Raw genomic sequence first — 19426 nt, 5'->3', positions numbered from 1 at the left:
CCCCCCCGACCCTGTACGGGAATTACAGTAAGTGTACGAGTGCAGGTTGTGACGCATGAACGACCACCTACGGAAGTCTGTGTCTGGACGTGAGTCGGTATGGGTAGTCAAAGCAGTTAAGGCGACCGCTCGCGTAAAGCGGGAAATGGGGGTTCTAGTTACGGCCCAGCATAGATTTTCACAGTCGTCATTGCTTTACACAGCTGACAGTTGTCCGTATTCGCAACGGCGAATACATTTCATATTTTTCGTGGCGGATGTAGTCGCTGCAGAATTTGTTCCTTCAGGTGTGCATGCATGCTCGAAGGAATATCTAAACTTTGGAAATTTATTGTAAGGTTCTATGGGACGAAACATCTGAGGCTTACACACAAATTAAGCTAACTTACACTAACTTTGGCTAAGGGCAACATACACACCCAAACCCGAAGGAGGACTCGAACCTCAGATGGGGGGAACAACGCGAACCGTGATAAGTCGCCCTACACTGCGCGGCTACCACGTGCAGCCTCGAAAGAACGTTGCAACGAACACAGACCTGCAATGTCGGATACGAGAACTTTCAAAAAATTTCTCTACTTTAAAGACTGTTGAAAGGTAAGTTTTTATCAGCTCTCATGTTGATGCAAACTTCCTAAAACCCTTCGATACAAATGTGCGCTTTCGCCTGTTGAACGTACCTGGGGTAGAAAAAACATGGAAAACAGGATAAAAGTAGATGCTGTATGGGTTTAAAGATAATCTTGTGCCATTCTTGCTGAAAATAGGAACACGTTTAGGTAACGATGATGGATGTGGGTAGCGATCATGCACCGTTCTCTACAAACTAGACTACGAAGCCTGAATAATATAGAGATCTGGTGACTGCTGTGGCCACGTGAGGTGAGACAATTCATCCTCAGGCTCACAAAACCAGCCCAGGATGAGTCTGTGTGTCCCCTCGCCTTGAAATACACCACTACCATTGAAGAACAATGTATAAGGGATGGACCCGATCGAACAAAATGGTGATAGTATCCTCGGCAGTTACGTGATCTTGACGAATAACAATGGAATACCAACACATAACTGCCCGAAACATCACCGAACCCCAGCCACTTATCATCCTTGGATCATCAACTCGGCCAGAAGTTGTAAACAGTGAGCAACAACACTCATCCGACCAAAAGATATTCTTCCATTGTTCCATAGTCCAGTTCTTACGGCTCCGGCATAGCCGGCCGCGGTGGTCTAGTGGTTCTAGGCGCGCAGTCCGGAACCGCGCGACTGCTACGGTCGCAGGTTCGAATCCTGCCTCGGGCATGGATGTGTGTGATGTCGTTAGGTTAGTTAGGTTTAAGTAGTTCTAAGTTCTAGGGGACTGATGACCACAGTAGTTAAGTCCCATAGTGCTCAGAGCCATTTGAACCATTTGAACGGCTCCGGCAACAATGGCGAGTGGTTTTGGAGCTGCTACTCGCCCTGAAATTCCCAGCTTATGGAATTCCAGTCATGTTATTCCGATGCTGACAAGGTACACGAATGCGACATTCAGTTCTGCAGTGACTTACACAGTTCTGGTCCATTCATTTATGGGCAAAGTCCTCTTGAATGACGTGTTACGATAACTCAACACACACTTTCGTCCGCGTTGTGACTTAGCGGATGGTGCTTTTCTGCTTTTCCCGTGTGCGGAATAAATCTTCAGTAACGTGTCAATTGGAAAACAAAATGCTTTGACTACTTTCGTTACGGAAGCATCCACCATATGAACATCAAGAATTCGCCCATGTACTAAATAACGCAGCTACGACATAATGCACTCGCAACTACACAGAGTACTGTTCTAAGTACGACCGACATTTGTAAGATTTGGGTATTTTGTATCAGTGCCGTTCCTAATCAAATACAACGGTGCAACCTGCAGGCGCCGTAAGCATCATCATTTATATTCAAGCAAGCATATCCCGCGGTGCTTCCATATTTTCGTCCGACCCCTGTGCGTCTGTATGGACGATCGAGAGAAACGAGCGACTATATTCAAAATACCATTCCGTATAGAATTAAGTGAGGCTGCCTTGGCTGAGAGGCATCGTCAAAATGAATGCCGCATCTGGAGCACCATAGTACGTTCATTTGACCTGACGTACGCCTACGCCTATGATGCTGTTCACATATAATCACATGTACACTGCCAGCTAACATGAGAAATGCAGGTGAGCAGTGTACGTTGTAAATACGACAGGCAATCATAAACTTTTAACTACCACTTGAAAAAGTAAAACAGTCACCACGAGAGTTGGGATTGGTCCTTGTCTGCATGATTACCACTGAGTGGGAATCATTTCTCCCAATGATGTGTAACTCGACTTAGATGATGGTTGTGTAAGCATGCACTTTGGATAATTAGGAAACGTTCAAAATCGAAAATTTTGGCAGTGCATGTCACACAATTGTTTCTTCATCCGCGACAAGAGGAAGAAATCACTGGGAGCCATAGAATATTGAATGTGTAATGGGTTTGGTTTGCGTCTGTCTGAAATGGACTGTCACTAGTATTAAAAATTACAGAATCTGGAACACAAAAAGCACCCAGATGAATTCTAGCGTACGATTCCACACATCAGCTCTGTCCAGCGACGTCGTAGTGACTCAAAGATGCAACACACACACAGGATTTCACGATGACAACCGATACCCGTAAACGCTTCAATGGCGCCGAAATATAACCGTAGATTATGGAGTATGTAGTGTAGAGACACGGGAAATTGTGAGTAACAAATACGAAAACTAAAGAGACAATCGCCAGAAACTGGAGTTCTGGCTTGAAAGAAACCAACAACTGACGTAAGAACCTCAAAATCACTATAGTAGTACCAAAGAGAAAACTCTATGGACAGGAACAATATGCAGTTCAACATATAGGTAAATATCTCGAAAAAACAACGAAATGCGCAATCGACAGTCGGAATTGAGCTATTATTCTCAAGTAGACAGAGTGATACTGCAGGGAAGCAGCCTACTCAAGCCTTATAAAATTCACATCAGTCTTTCCATTGTGTGCCAGCCAGTCCGCTGTAACTAGCTCTGACGTCATAAATGTTGCGCAATACTTTAAAAATCAAGTAAATAACCTGAAACGTTTCTAGCATGTCAGGAGTAGTACTAAATCAATATGTGTTGAATATCAGTTCAATAACTCTAATCATTTTCGAAATTTGGACGTATTTCTGTAGAAATCATTGGCGCAACAGAAAAGAGCTAGAAACTTTAAAATTTGTATTTAGATTCCTTTTGCATAATAATTTAGTGGAAACAGTATTCTGGATCTCACAAATTAAAATTTTAGTTGAAATTCATGATTTTCTGGTTTTTATCTTAAAAATTAAGGAAGCAACATAGATTAAGTAGGCGAATAAATAAAGCAAGGATGTTTAAATTTAAGTAGAAGGGAGATCCGCTATAATCATAAAGATGTGAGAAGTTTCAACTGAATAACTATAAAACTATAGCGATAGCGTATCTCCAAAGGGCAAGTTCATAGCTCGTCTACTGCGTGTAGTGTAATTAAATTAATTATCTCGCCCAAAATATTTGACTTAGCCACGTCAGACTTTTCTTATGATTACTTACTTGTGTGCTGATTTTACAGTTAAACTGAAAGCTTCATCGGCCATCAGCAAAGGAAGCAATGAATTATTCGATAACTTAAAGTGGTGCATTACTAGCCCAGCGTCTAGTTGGGAGAGCACATTTGATCAGGCGTTCCCTTAGCCGTCCGCACCGCGGCTTTATATATAAGAACGCTGCGCGAGAGGAGAAGGCCCCAGTTCTCTCCAGATGCTGATTAGCGCACCACCTGTGCCGGGAGTCGTGTCGCGTCGGTATCGTTGATATAAACAGCCTCTGATGCAGTAATAAGTTACTAGGGATATGTGTAACCATGAAATCGTTTTCGAGTGAAGTGTTAATTTTGGGATGACGTTAATGATCTATCTTTAGTTTGTGTATGTCGTATACTCACGTGCTGCTGCAGGACAGACATTCTACCATTATTAGCGTGGCGTTTGATGAACATTATCATCAAATTGTGGCGAGCATTCACTTAAACATTTAATTTGAACAGTTATAGTTGCATCAGTGCATTAGACTCTGAACTGCTCTGGTAATTGGATTGTGTGGATTCTTTTTGGTCTGTGACTTTCAGAATATAGTGAACATTTTAGAGAGAATGGTTTTTGGTTATGAATCCCAGACAATCTCCTAATTTCTCAGAGCTATAAGCTGTAGCTATAAATGTATTTCTCAGATGAAGTGGGTACTAGGAATTCTAATTACAGGCTTTACGTTTTGCTATTCACTTTCTGGTTGCCAATATTGTAATTAGAGAGCCAGTGTTGAGAACGGCAAACAACAGCATTAAATAAATAATAGGAACATTAACAACGACTATTCCACCCGTCGCCCCACATATGGTGCAGTGGCCAGGAAAGAAACTGAGTAAAAGTGAAAGTGATTTTTAAATATTCGCTTTCGTGAGGGAATTGCGACATGCAACTGAGTAATAGAGCAGTGATAGTGTTACGTCTGCATGTGGATGACGGAATTGGATTAACAACGCACCTGGATTGACGGAGCTGGCACTGAGTCTAGCGGCGCTGCCGGCATCGCGAGGAGCCAGTTTCGCCTCACCGCAGTCATCTGCCGGAGCAATCGGAGCTGCGCCTGCAGTTGCGGGCCACTCAAACACACAACAGCCGTCTAAATTCCGTCTGCTGTCCAACGCGCCGCGTCACATCAATAATCCTGGTACGCCGCGCTGGCAACGCCATACGTCGTGCAGAAGGAACTAAGTTAAGTGAAAAGCTATTAAAATTTTTACTAACCTGTACTAAAAGACTGTCGGCGATGAAACCGCCAGAAGAAACTGAGGTTAAACTTAAATCAGAACATATGTCTGTTGAGGGAACTGTAAATCCAGACAATGGTTCAAGTGTAAATATGCATGAAAGTAGTAATGTTAAAGTGAAATATGAAGTATTGTCTCCTGACAGTAGTGTGAAAAGGGGCAATGATTCAATAATACAGACCCCTGTAGTAAAGCAGAAATTAGAAATTGTTAATTTATTGGAAGATAGTTTATCTGATGAGTTAAAAACGAAACAGTTATCAGAGGTGGTAGAGTTTAAAAAGGATAAGTTAGATATGACTGATCAATCAGATGTTTCATTTCGTAGTGATGATTCTGGTATTGGAGCTAGTTTTTCGTCACCTGAGTGTGATAAAAAACCAGCTAGTGAACAACTCAAAGATACTGGTGCTATTGATTTAAATGTTATATTAGAAGCAATAGCTACCAGTAATGCTAAAATGACAGCTGAATTAAAGTCTGAAGTAACTGAGGTCAAAATCAGTAATGCTGAATTGAAGTATGAGATTGTGGCCAGCCAAACTAATTTCAATTAACGATTGGAGGTAATGGGCAATACCTTTAAGGCTGGTTGCAATGAGTTGAAAGAGGATCTGGACAGTTTGAATTATAAAATTGATTACAGTCATGAGGATATTAAGAGAAAGGTTGCTCAACAATTTTCTGAAATGTATAAAACAGTAAAATCGGAAATTGCTGAGGTTCGCAAAGACTTCCAAATGGAAGATTCGAAGCTGGTGCACAAGTTAACAGAAAAGATCGAGGCGGAATCTGAACCGTGCTCAGATAGGTATAACGATCTTAATATAAAAGTAAACATATGTCAAGCCGAAATAGATGCTATCAAAATTGATACTACTCATATTGTGCAAAGAGTAGATAATGTTGGAATGAGAGTAGAAAATATTAGTACTAACATTGCTAACATTGAGAGTAAAGTAGCTTCATTAACTTCTGGTAATGGTAGTATACAATAAGTTGTAGCTGCAAACGCCGCAATAATCGGATGTCGGCAGTTCTTGCGGTTCGATCCAGATAAAAATATCCACCCGCTAGATTTCTGGAATGATTTTGTAGATGTGATTCCACCAACTTGGTCTGAACGAGAGAAAATCTCATTTATTAGAAGCCATTTAGCAGGTGACGCCATGCGTTGGTCAGCTGATGTTATGCTGAAGTGTAAAACATTAGCGGAATTTAAAACATCTTTCATTAATGAGTATTGGCCTAGCAATAAGCAAAATGAAGTGTTGAGAGAATTTTGCAGTGGAAAACGCTTCAATGCAGGCAAGGAATCTATTAAAGAGTTTGCTCGGTCATGGATTTCACGTTTGTCACATTTGGCGGAAAAGCTGAAACCTGAAATGATAATACTAGGTCTTGAAGCCAAACTGCCATGGTATTGGCAAACTAGAATTGTATCTGCCCCTAGAGACAATCTTCATCGTTTCATTGAGTATTTGGAACGTGTACAGCGTGTTGCTGCCAATGAGGAGCAAGCATGTAATAAAAGAAATGATAATAACATTAGCAGTAATTTTAAGAACGAGCAGAACGGCAATGTAAACATCAGAACAGTAGGCGTTCGCCATCCTAAGAGAGGTAGGACCTGGAGAAATAATTATCAGAACCAACATGGGCATCCAAATGATTTTAATTTTGTTCCCAACAAAATTATGCAGATAAACAACAATGCGGAAAGAAATAATGTGCCAGTTAATTATAATGGAAATAAAGGAAACAGTAGTAGGCGGAGGCAGGAAAACTAGTTCCCGTCTGTGAGGACACTGGCGCTCAGCAGGCGGTTACTTTTCCTAAGCCAGTAATTACAGTAGTTGTTAAGACAGATCAGAATACTCAGACTGAACATGTGGATGAGGGGTCGGTAGCATCTAAGGATACAGCAGAAATATTAGATGACTCACAGTATTTAGTAGATACCATGTTAGAGACGCTTTTTAAGTGGGAAGAGAAAGAGAAGGCGCAGCAGTTTAACGGTAGGGAAGAGCTACAAAATACTGAATTGTCAGGTGAAGAAGTAGAAGAAATTCATGCTTATATTTACGATAAGGATGATGTGCTCTTATCTAAAGGGCCTGTGCAGGATGTTGATACTGTACTAATAGATTTAGGACAGGAGGTAAGTGAGAATGTAGAGGATAGCCTGTTGTGGGTCTATGAACCCAGTAGCTGTGACCAGTTGTCACTTGAGAAGGAACCCGACGATAATAGTGAAAGTGGTTTGGCTGTAACTAGTGTTATGCCCGGTCGGGAGGCGAAGAATCGCCCAGCCTACAGTAATTTGGGTCATGTTCAGCAAACTAAATGTAATGAAGTCGTGCGGTGTTTCGATTTGAAATTAATAGACCGTCTGGAAATGGCAGCTGAAAATGTAGTTCAGGAAACGCCTACACACTTTGACGTAAACGTAATGAAGACAGACGTCGATCACTTTAGTTGGAGATAAACCCAAAATGAACTATTAGATGAGTTTGAAGAACCACCTTTACAACCTAGAATAAGCCACCCTATAATAATAGTGAATATGTTGGTTATCAATGTACGTTGTCTCTTGGACAGTGGAAGTGTGAGGTGAGTGCGATATCTCAGTTTTTCTTTGATGCATTACCTAGTAAAGACAAGTAATGAGGGTATCAGGACTATGAATAATTAATGCTACTGGCAAGGTGTCAAAAACGGTAAAACATGAAGCTTTACTGCCCTTTGATATTAATGGTAATTTGATTGATCATCCATGCTTAATTGTAACCAATCTCAGTATTGAGGTTTTAATTGGCATAGATTTCTTGTCGAAATATCAGAGTGTTGTTGACTTTGAAAGAAGCCAGTTAAAAATGGTCTTGCCGATAACCGGATTAATTACGGTACCTTTTATTGATAAACATGTAGTAACTAATGATGAAACTTGGGAGCTGCCTATACGAGTTCTGAAAAATAGGAGATATTGGGACGAAGGTGTTAATCTTAGTAAAAGTAAGCTAAACACAGAAGAAGAAGCAATTATTTTGGAGAAGATAGAAGCTAAATTGCAGGAAATCGATAAAATTTCAGCTAATCAGAAGGAAGAACTGAGACAGGTTTTAAAAAGGCATCATAAGGTATTTTCAAATCGACCTGGAGTGGTCAAAGGTTATGAATGTCAATTAAAGGTGAAACCTGGCCAAGTGTTTTTCAGGAAGCCATTCCAAATACATGTAGCTAGGAAGGAGGCGGTTCGAAAGGAGATACAGAGAATGCTGGAGTGGGGTGTGATTGAAAATGCGGGCAGTGAGTACAATAATCCTCTTGTTGTTGTACCAAAAAGAGACGGGAGTGTCAGATTGGTCTTGGACGCTCGTTGGTTGAATGAAATAGTGGTTAGGGAAAGTGATAGACCGCAGAACATGGACGAGTTATTGCAAAAGTTCCTGGGAGTAAAATTCTTAACATCTATGGACATCATGTGTGGATATTGGAATTTGACACTGGCGGAATTTCAAGGAAGTACACAGCTTTCTTGTACGAAGGAGTTTGTTACCAATACCGTGTGGTACCTTTCGGACTTAATATCTCTGTTTGTGCCTTCGTACGTGTGATGTGCCATGTTTTAGGAACAGCCTTAATTAATAAAATCACAGTCTACGTAGGTGATCTGTTAATAGCAACTCCTACCTGGGAAGAACACATAGTTTTATTAGAGGAAGTGTTAGAGGCTATTGAGAGAGGTGGCATGAGACTAAAGATTGAAAAGACAGAGTGCGTTAAAGAGGAAATATGTTTCTTGGGATATATGATAAGTGGGAAAGGTATTCTGCCTGACCTAGGCAAGCTAGCAGTCATTGAAAAATTTGAGGCTCCCAGAAACAAGAAGCAGTTGAGATCGATGTTCGATCTTTGCAGCTTCTATAGGCGTTTTGTTAGTGATCAGGCTTTTAATGCGCCCTGTCTCCACCTCCTGCTGAAAAAGAATACCCCTTGGGTTTGGACAGCAGAATGCCGACAGGCGTTCGAGGTGCTTAAACAATCATTAATTAATAGTCCTATTTTACATCGTCCTAATTTTGAAAAACCATTCTGTATGTCTGTTGATGCTAGTGGCTATGGTATAGCTGTGGAGATATTCCAAGTAGAAATAGAGAACGAGCAAGAAGTGCACAAGACTATAGCTTTCGCAAGTCGATCTTTACAGGCAGCAGAGAGAAACTATGGCATCTCAGAACTGGAAGCATTGGCAATTGTATTTGGGGTACAGAAATTTGAGCAGTATCTATTAGGTCACAAGATAATTGTTTACAATGACCATAAGGCGTTGACCTTTTTCAAGACCTTTGTAAGTTGAGGAATGCTCGTTTGGTAAAATGGTCATTGTATCTCCAGCAGTTTGACCTTGAGGTTAGATATATTCAAGGGAAAGATAATTTGGTAGCTGATGGGTTATCTAGAAGTGCGGAGCTCTGTGATGACGCGGGAATTACAGCAACAGACCTAAGTGAAGTACGAATGTTTGCGTTGCACGAAGTAAAGGAAGAAAGTGCATTAAAGAGGGTGATTAAGAACTTGAGACGTGAGCAGAATGCAGATGACCAACTGAAATCAGTGAAGAGCTATTTAGGAAATGCGAACTATCCTAAGGTTTCGCAATACTGCATAAAGGTATTCTGTTTAGAAGGAAAAATGTATGAGTTTCAGAGTGGAAGCTGTGCTTTCCCTCACAACATGTAGACTTACTAATCGACTATGTACACCTGAGGTATGGGCACTACGGTGCAAAGAAGTGCATTGAAAAATTAAAAGAGAAAGTTGTGTTTGACAACATGTACCGCCGTGTTGCCAAGCGTCTAGCATCTTGTGTTGTGTGCCAGAAAATCCGTGCTTCTAACACCAGCATACAAGGGGATATGCATTCAGTAGAGCCAACTGAAACCCTAGAATTACTGCCTTGTGATTTGTTTGGCCCTCTTCCTGCTTCGAGAGGTACGCGCACCCATGTTTTTGTTGTTGTGGATGGGTTTAGTAAATATGTTAAGCTATACCCAATTAAAAGAGCAAATGGAAAAATGTTGGTTGAAAAGTTGGGAAAAGATTTCTTCATGAACGTTGGCGTTCCGAAGAGTTTGCTGTCAGAAATGGGCCTCAATTTACTTCTGATAGATTTAAACAATGTCTGGATAAGGCCGGAGTGAAGCATCTGAAAATATCTGCGTATCCGCCAAGGAAATATGAGTGAACGTATTATGAGAGAATTGAAAAGGCTTTGCAGGACTTATCGTGCTCGGAAACACTCAAGTTGGGCAGAGCACATGAAGTATTTTGAGAATGTAATTAACAACTTAAGGCATGATGCAAATGATTTTGCGCCTTGCGAACTGATGTTTGGCCAAGAACCACAAAATGTGATTGCAGATATGGTAGAACTCCCTATTCTAACGCAAATATCCACAGACGAAAAGAAGTTAAGGGCTAGGGCAAATATAAGGAAAAGAGCATTGGAAAGGAAGAAGCGTCATGACGCAAAAGCTGTACCTACCAGTTTTGAAATAGGTCAGTTAGTCCTTGTCAAAACCAGGGAAAAATCAAAGAAAATAATTGCAGAAACCAAGAAATTCAATTTCGTATACCAAGGACCTTTCAAGATCGTAGGAAAACCACATGCCAATGCATATAGGCTAGAGTACCCTAAGAGTAAAAAGCTATTAGGTCTCAGGAATGTGATCGACTTAAAGAAGTTCATAGGTAGTGAATGCTTTCTGTGGGGAGGAGGTTGTTCTGTAACCTCTACACAGTGTGGCATCTGTGCAGTCCTAGCTGTGTGAGATCTTCTTTCACATTTCAGATCTCACTCTCTCTTCAGCTTTCCTGTCCACCTAAAATTTTGACCCTTTCTTTCCAATACGAAAATTTTCTGAAACCAATGAATTCTGTAAGGAGGAGGTGGTTGTGTAACCTCTACGCAGTGTGGCAGCTGTGCAGTCCTAGCTATGTGAGATCTTCTTTCCTTTTCAGGTCCCACTCATTCTTCATCTTTCCTATCTACCAAAGTTTCGACTCCTTCATTGCAATACTAAAATTCTTTGTCATGGCTATCAAGCCATGAGTTCTGTAACCATTCTATCCACCGATTATTGAAGAAAATACCTGATGTAACAAACCTAACAGTAACGTAAACAATAGAGAAGTATGACGTAATTAAGATACAAAGGTAATTGAGTAATAAGTATTATAGAACCCTGGTAATATTATAAGTACAAAGTTGTTGTTTCATTGGAAATGGTCCACCAACAGTAATTTAAAAAGATATACAAATTCGTGTAAAAGCAGGATCTGAAGTGGCAGTGAAACCTATTGTATGCTGTAGAGCTAACTAATTAATAGTGAAAGAGATTGCTTAGTGTTATGAAAAATATGCAGATAAGTTGTAAGAATGAACTCACCTTGTGTAGCAAGGAATGGCAGTGTAATAGAATTGAGCAGTGTTTGTGGTTGAGACGTGAAGGACACGTCCTTGAAATATTTATAAGGTTGGAGCTGGCCGTTATTTGATGTAGTGTGTGACAGGACACACCTACATGTATTGAGGTAATGAGTTGGAGGCGTGAATGCGACCATAGGTACCCTTATGTTAGATGAGACACAGCAGCTCATGGTGTCCTATAGGTTTAAGGAATTTAGCACTATGCTCGTCCATAATTACTTAATGCACTTTAGTGGTAGGTCGAGAGAGACTACCTGTGGTTTCAGCATCCAATCAAGTGGAAATGGATTGCAACGTGAGCAAACTGATCAGCTGCAATACACTATAGGTAAGAAATAAATGTGCTATCCTATGCGTTGAATGTTAATAGAATGAGTGTTAAATAAGTACATACACTAGCAACATAATTGAGTAACGTAATGGCAGACGTGAATCATTATTTACAGCTCAGCCTAAATACACTTCGATGAAGTAAGTACATAATTGCAGATGTGGAACTGACACAGCAGCAGAGGACCAATAAGTGGATTTAGTAGTCAACTAAATGTAGTGTGATTTGAACACTCAGAACTGTATTATTGCCACAAGTTACTCACATGTACAAAGAGGCTGAGAAGACAACTGCTAATCAAACATACTCATACTATCTCTAAGAATAAGGTAATCGAAGATGAGTCAGTTAAGTAAATAAAACACAGATTTGTCAGGAATGTACCGAGCACTGGTTTATAGTGTTCCGGCCCAGAAATAATAAACGGAGATTAAATAGGATTTATGATTGTATGCCTTGAGCATTAATTTTCTTCAGTACATGACTAACGGCGTTTTGAGCCATTTGTTTACCGATTTTATGAGCCTTAGATATTAAGTGAACAGAGTCTGAGGCACTCTTTTTGTGTGTTCTACAGGACAAACCAGATAATGGCAGCCTGGTAGCTACATGAAAGTGTGGAGTGACTTGGACACAACTCACAGTGACCCCTCCCCTCTCCCCATGTAATTTAGAGTGAACGTGAAGGACGCACACCATAGCAACTTCCCCCCTATACCCTTGTGAATGGAAGTATTGAACGCCAGCCAAAGCAGCTACAACCACGTGTGGTAAAAATGGAATTCTCATGATTTGTGAAATTTCCTTTCAGGTTTAGAAAAGACTGCTAAGATATAATTATCTGTTTACATATCATGAATAACTGTGTTACTTTCTTTGAATTTGTATATTTAAAAATATTTACAGACAATTTAATGGATTTAAGATTTTCATAATCTTACATATTTTTATGTGTTTGTCTGTCTAAGGCAATAAGTATGCCAAAGTGTTTAATCGATTTTGCTTAAATTTTGAGTGATAATGTTGCTTAAGAGGCTGTGAACATGCCAGAAATTTAAATAATTGAAGTAGGTAATAAGTTTTCTTTTAATATTTCTATGTGTTTACATTTCAATCTTAATTTTCATAGGGAGTTAAGCTATACTCTTGCTTCCCATTTTGTAATTAATTTTTTTCATTTAAAAAATTAAGTAGAGGGTGATGTAGGGAAACAGCCTACTCACGCCTTATAAAATTCACATCAGTCTTTCCATTGGGTGCCAGCCAGTCTGCTGTAACTAGCTCTGACATCATAAATGTTGCGCAATACTTTAAAAATCAAGTAAATAACCTGAAACGTTTCTAGCATGTCAGGAGTAATACTAAATCAATATGTGTTGAATATCAGTTCAATAACTCTAACCATTTTCGAAATTTGGACGTATTTCTGTAGAAATCATTGGCGCAACAGAAAAGAGCTAGAAACTTTAAAATTTGTATTTAGATTCCTTTTGCATAATAATTTAGTAGAAACAGTATTCTGGATCTCACAAATTAAAATTTTAGTTGAAATTCATGATTTTCTGGTTTTTATCTTAAAAATTAAGGAAGCAACATAGATTAAGTAGTCGAATAAATAAAGCAAGGATGTTCAAATTTAAGTAGAAGGGAGATCCGCTTTAATCATAAAGATGTGAGAACTTTCAACTGAATAACTATAAAACTATAGCTATAACGTATCTCCTAAGGGCAAGCTCATAGCTCGTCTACTGTGTGTAGTGTAATTAAATTAATTATCTCGCCCAAAATATTTGACTTAGCCACGTCAGACTTTTCTTATGATTACTTACTTGTGTGATGATTGCACAATTAAATTGAAAACTTCATCAGCCATCAGCAAAAGAAGCAATGATTTATTCGATAACTTAAAGTGGTGCATTACTAGCTCAGCGGCTAGTCGGGAGAGCACATTTGATCAGGCGTTCCCGTAGCAGTCCGCACTGCGGCTTTATATGTAAGAACGCTGCGCAAGAGGAGAAGGCCCCAGTTCCCTCCAGACGCTGATTAGCGCACCACCTGTGCCGGGAGTCGTGTCGCGTCGGTATCATTGATATAAACAGCCTCCGATGCAGTAATAAGTTACTCGGGATACGCGTAACCATCAAATCGTTTTCGAGTGAAGTGTTAATTTTGGGATGACGTTAATGATCTATCTTTAGTTTGCGTATGTCGTATTTTCACGTGCCGCCGCAAGACAGACATCCTACCATTATTAGCGTGGCGTTTTATGAACATTATCATCAAATTATGGCGAGCATTCACTTAAACATTTAATTTGAATAGTTATAGTTGCATCAGCGTATTAGACTCTGAACTGCTCTGGTAGTTGGAGTGTGTGGATTCTTTTTGGTCTGTGACTTTCAGAATGTAGTGAACATTTTAGAGAGAATGGTTTTTGATTATGAATCCCAGACAATCTCCTAATTTCTGAGATCTATAAGCTGTAGCTATAATTGTATTTCTTAGATGAAGTGGGTACTAGGAATTCTAATTACAGGCTTCACGTTTTGCTAATCACTTTCTGGTTGCCAATACTGTAGTTAGAGATCCAGTGTTGAGAACGGCAAACAACAGCATTAAATAAATAATAGGAACATTAAAACAATTATTCCACCCACCGCCCCACAATACCAAAACGATAAACCCACAAGAAATCGCTTGCACACCTAATGAAATACTGCGAAAAACAATGAAACGTGGAATGGAGAACTAGAATTGAACTATGCAGCTCAAGTACACATAACAATACCACTAATAATGAAATCCTAAAGGAGATCATGCCATATTAGGGAAATCCAGCAAAATATATTTTAGGAGAAATAATAGCGATATGTAGTGTACTCGTTTCAGTCGCAGAAATGTAAGCTGTACTCTTGGGTTACTGCCTAAATTCACCCTCGAAAATCGTGCCATTCGGAAGAAAACACGTAATTATTAGTCAGGACCAAGATTGTGAAAAAAAATGTTCAAATGTGTGTGAAATCTTATGGGACTTAACTGCTAAGGTCATCAGTCCCTATGCCTACACACTACTTGACCTAAATTATACTAAGGCAAACACACACACCCGTGCCCGAGGTAGGACTCGAACCTCCGACGGAACCAGCCGCACTGTCCCTACTAAGATTGTAAACACGGTTGATATTCGTGTTACTCGCAACAATTTAAGCTGAAATCTTAGATTCTTGCGTAATCACACCCACGTAACTAGCGACATATTCGGAATCTACAGTGTATGACGTATTTACACGGACGCGACAAATGATACTTTCTACCAAGGCCGGCGTTGCAATGCGGGTCTCCTCATCGCTAGGCACATTCACTAACCACTATGCCACAATGGCTTAGTGCCTTTGTGCATCTGCACGTCGCTTTCCCCAATTAATTCCCATTCACGGCACAGTGGAAGTGGTACTCCTCCTTAACTCTAACAGTATTGCAGATACCCTCCAACTGCACTGGAATAGCACCTCAGCATCGACCGAAACCGGGGATCCTACCTGAAACCCAGGCATAAGTGCTTTAACGAAAGGAATCTATATGCTTCCAGAGATCCTTTCGAGGCTCAAAGTCTATAATGTATATTTACACACTATTCCAACCCGGGTCTCAGCAGGGTCAAGTGGGCTGAAGAGTGAATGGGATTTGAGCCGAGAAAGGAGTCTTACTACAGTAGTCCGTGTAATGTAAAGCAACTGTGCCAGGGTGGCGTAGTTAGCGAGCAGGAGAACCAGCCTCTAATCCTGGTCTTGTAAGAAATTGCCATTTGTCGCTTCAGTACGCATATGGTCATCATAGATGTCTGAGATTTTAAATGGTCTCTGGAGCGTAAGGACGAACAATCTGCATGGTTTGATGCGGAGCATGGTGGGAATTAGTATGCGCGTATGGTTTGGCTTAGCGAAGAAGCCCGCTTTCATATGGATGGGTTCGTCAATAAGCAAAATTAGCGCATATGAGGGACTGAGAATACGCATTTCGCGATCGAGAACTCACTTTACCCTCAACAGGTGAGCAATGTCCAGTCACTGAATAATCGGTTCGATATTCCATCGCGGCACGCTGACTACCTAACGGTACATAATGATTTTGAAAGATGATTTCCTCCCCAATATCCAAAATAACCCTGATTTCGTCAAGGAATGGTGCATGCAAGACGGAGCTCGACTCCATCGAAGCAGGACAGTGTTTTATGTCCTGGAGGAGCACTTAGGGGATCGCATTCTCCCTGTAGGATACCGAAAGGCCACTGCCATGGGCTTCGGTTGACCACCATATTCTCCGGATCTGAAGCATGCGACTCCTTTTTACGGGGCTGTATTAAAGGAAAGGTGTACAGCAACAACTCCAAAACCACTGCTTAGCCGAAAACAACGGTTCAGGGGGTCGTCGACAGCATCGATTTTCCGACACTTCATTGGGTCAAGGAGAATTTCGCCATTCGTTTACGCCTCACCATTGTCAACGATGGCAGGCGTATCTAACATGTCATAATCTAAATCCGAATATCTGTAGTGTCGTTTACGTGCTGAATAAAGTGTGTGCACGTTGTAGTTTGTAACTAACCTACATTTGTTTTTTTTTTCATAGAGTTCAATAATTTTCACCCCGTATATTTCCGTTAGGAAGTTTATGTAAATGCTCTTTCTTCTCACATACCAAATGGAGGAATCTATTGTGCTGTATTATATAGCAGTGGCTTGTGTATGTACAGTACTTTACCCCTACAGTTTCACGTAGCGCGGTATAGCCGATTAAGGAAGGAGACGGAGTGCGTGTGAGCTACGGTCGCGCGAGAGTCACGCTTGGTTGCCTAGCAACAGGGGTGGCTGATGCCGCCGCAGCTAACAACAGGGAGAGGTCGTGCGCCGACCGGCGTGACCACGGCGTGGGCCGAGGGCCACCGCAATTAGCCTTTGTGTGTGATCGGAACCCGGGATTTGTGCCGGCGCTCTCATTGTCATGGAAATTACCGGAATTAATTGCGTGTTCGTTTCTGGTGGCCCGGCTCGGCGCGGCGAGCCCTGAATACGGCGCCCGGCGGCTATCCACTGGCCCACGTTTTTCCCTCTTTAAACTGTCAGCGCCGAAGAAAGGGCCCGGAGGGGATAAAAAATCGGCCCCGCGCCGGTTTATTTTCGCTTTTTGTACGCTTTCAAGGCACCATTTTTCTGTGTTGCTGGTGAGAACGCGGGCAAGCGCCGAGAATTCCCATCACCTACCGTGCGCACGCTTGCGATTTACTATTAGACCTCATTTACGGCATCACTATTCGGCGAGGCACATAATTCAGCACAAGTGTTTATTGTTTCATTACACAAAAACACTCTGGCAGTGTCAGTAACAACGTAAGTTGACTCTTACACTAACAGTTGACCTAGATTCCGCACTGGCACGTTGTCTGCCACCGTAGCAGATTTAGGTCGTAGTTATGCAGTGAGTGAGGAAAGATACGCAGAGTACTAGGTTCTTTGCTGCCCACTATGCCGCCACTTTCTGACCATTTAACGCTGTTTAATTGCGGCCGGTTCGTGTATTCCGGTGCAGTAGCGGTGCTCACTCCATCCACCATTCCACAACTCGCTTCTGGGAACATCAATATACAACGCAATTTAAACAGGGACACTTGTTCCCGTGCTGTAATTAAAACGCAGACCCGCAGGTGTGTTTTAATATCTGTGCGGAGCGTAAATCAATCAGCGTCACGTGTTTGTTCATTTCCAGGTAGACATCAGTTGCATGCCCACGCATACTGTCAGTTTTTGTATTATTCGTTTTTTTTTTTTTAGTCAGTGTTATGAGGGTGTTTCTGTTAAGCCATTTCCATGACACAAATATCTCTATGAAGCCTTTGTCGGAGTACACACGTAACTTATGCTCTTGTATTAAAAGCCAGACATCAGAGGGCTGGAAACTATTTCTCTCACAAAATCGGCTTTAATACTCTGCCGATTAATATTTGTTTTATGTTGGGAGGGGGGTGGGGAAGGTTGAACGCGATGCGCTCAATATTTGCAGAGCCGCAAGGCAAAACGGGACGCTGTTCAAACAACATTTCATCGCAACTCTGAATTGACTATTGCAGTGTGTCGACGGTGGTCTAGACCCGCGAGCATTATAAAGTGAAACACATTATATTTCAGGTGTAAACAACAGTACTATCTATCTACAATATTAAAGAACATTTTCTGCCATCGGCGCACTGGTTTTACATATGAGGTCCCTTTTATTTCGACACAAATAAAAGAAATTTACTTGTAAAACTATGTGATCAAAGAGTACCTATATATTGTTGAATCTTATGAAAGCGGTTATGGATTTTTGTGTATACATCTCGTCGTCCTTTGATAGCGACAGAAAATTTAATTTTTTATTTACACACTCAGTAGAAATTGGTAACATGACCACTTTTATGATTGATCTGAAACTTGTATGTATATTCGTGATATTAAGGAAGGTCTCGACTTCGTATGACTTGTTCTTGTTTTGTTTGTGTTGTTAATGGATAAGATAAATTAGAGAGGAAACTATGGCGCACTATCGTCTTCCTATACACATTTATAAAATAAAAAGACATCTGATACCCATAAAAGTCGTCATTCGAGAACATTGTTACTTCGTATGCCGCAAGGAGTTTGTCTGCAGTTATAATGATTTTACATAAATAATGAGAGTAGAACCACCGCATTTTGTGTAGGAAGTCTTAAAAAATTCACAAAACCTTCTAACAATAGTATTGTACAGGACAAACTTACCTGTTTTTATTCACCATTATAACTATCAAATCAGTTGTTTAGAGGCGGTCTCTGATGTCCATATCTCTCCGAAGTCATTATTTCCAAATTCACTTCTTGTGATTTGCTTACCAAATTTCATAGGTAGACTAAAGGCTCGGTTAAAACATAATAATCTACGTCATTTTTGTGTGGAAGATATTTCTTTTTACCCGTATTCCAATGAATATGAGAGGAGTATGCCGGCCTGAGAGGCCGAGTGGTTCTAGGCGCTACAGTCTGGAACCGCGCGACCACTACGGTGGCAGATTCGAATCCTGCCTCGGTCATGGATGTGTGTGATGTCCTTAGGTTAGTTAGGTTTAAGTAGTTCTAGGTTCTATGGGACTGATGAGCTCAGCAGTTAAGTCCCATAGTGCTCAGAGCCATCTGAACCATTTGAAAGGAGTGTTGTATTGTGCTCTTATTGATTGTATGAGAATGGATGGTTGGTATTATACGTATATGTTCGATGACTGGCCTTTGCAGAAAAGAGGGGGAGAAAAGATGTGTACGTCATACGTCCTGCATATCTGGAAAAGCAATGCCGTTAACATTCATATCACTGGGGCGTATCACTATAAAAAATTCCAGAATGAGATTTTCACTCTGCAGCGGAGTGTTCGCTGATATGAAACTTCCTGGCAGATTAAAACTGTGTGCCCGACCGAGAGTCGAACTCGGACCTTTGCCTTTCGCGGGCAAGTGCTCTACCATCTGAGCTACCGAAGCACGACTCACGGCCGGTACTCACAGCTTTACTTCTGCCAGTACCTCGTCTCCTACCTTCCAAACTTTACAGAAGCTCTCCTGCGCATTACTTGTATTTCTAATTATTTCTGCTGTCTTTCTTTGTACCCACCTATTCCTTTTCACCCACCTCTGCCAGACAAAATAAATAT

Source organism: Schistocerca americana, chromosome 4, assembly GCF_021461395.2.
Source record: "Schistocerca americana isolate TAMUIC-IGC-003095 chromosome 4, iqSchAmer2.1, whole genome shotgun sequence".
In the NCBI taxonomy this organism is placed as follows: Eukaryota; Metazoa; Arthropoda; class Insecta; order Orthoptera; family Acrididae; genus Schistocerca; species Schistocerca americana.
This window is presented reverse-complemented; position numbering follows the sequence as displayed.